Below are 1,171 nucleotides of genomic sequence, written 5' to 3'. Positions count from 1 at the left end.
ATGCACACCCTCAGAGCTCGTCGAGCGGACCTGAGCCAATGGATCTCAGCATTGTTTGACCCTTGCGCTAGGAGCATCAAGGTTCATCGAATCGACGTTCCGCTTCAAACCAGTCTGGTTTGTCGCGGAGAAACGACTACAACTAGTAGGCGCGGGGCGCCCTGCTAGGGAAGAACTGAGTTCTGTTGAGCCTCAAAGATGTACAGTTCAACAGAACCCATCCTTGAAGATGTCCATCCTCTTCAACACGGAACGTGTATGCAAGCCGGGCTTGCTGGTCGTGGAAGCGACCGTGAAGAGCTTTGAGATGCCAGTAAAGATCCTGATTAATTCTGGGGCATCGGCCAATTATGTGCGACGAAGGAAGTGAGCTGGAAGCTGAGGCGCTGAAAGCGCTCTTGAGTGACGCCGTAACTGTTCGCTCAGCGACGGGGACTTGTGTCACTGTGCCGAGGGTCTCTGTGGACCTCGGTGTCAAGTTTCTTGACTTTGATAGCGTGGAGCGCTGCTTAGTCTTAGACTTGGATACAATGTATGAGCTCATCCTTGGTATGGCATGGTCGGAATACCATAGACCAATTGGAGGTCGGAGACCTTGGGCGTTACGCCCACGTCTCCTGGTGGAGCTTTGGTGAGTCATGAACCTACCTCTGCTAGGAAGCAGAAACGCTATTGGCGTGGCAACTGGACCGGGACGGTCAACGTGCTGGAGATCGGAGTATCCAACCAAAAGTGTATTGGACAGGAGTCCCGAGCGTGGCTCGCGGGCTGAACGTGAAGTGGTACGTACTTCACTGAGCTATCAGAGCTATCATTAAGTACCAAAGCATTCGCTGTATGCCATGCGTGACATGGTCGGCAACATCAAGGGAGAGGCCCCAGTGATACACGTGGAGTAGCACGTGTATCACTGAGCACTGCTCATGTTCCAAAGCAGTTGCAACGTAACAAGAGTAACATGGTTGGACGAGGTTCCAAGGCATCTCAGGCAAGCCCTTCAGATGTGCGTGGAGTGGTACGATATCCACTGGACGAAGACTGCGGAACTAGCAGCTCTTCTTCGGATGTTGTAATAACATCAAGGCTTCGAGGGAGCAGGAAGTGGGAACACTGGACGACGCCAAGTGCGTGTATCCACTAGTCTCGATAAGACGTGAACCTCGGCAGAGAG

Source organism: Plasmopara halstedii, assembly GCF_900000015.1.
Source record: "Plasmopara halstedii genome assembly, contig: Scaffold_42, whole genome shotgun sequence".
Lineage (NCBI taxonomy): Eukaryota > Oomycota > Peronosporomycetes > Peronosporales > Peronosporaceae > Plasmopara > Plasmopara halstedii.
Note: the sequence above shows the minus strand (reverse complement) of the source record.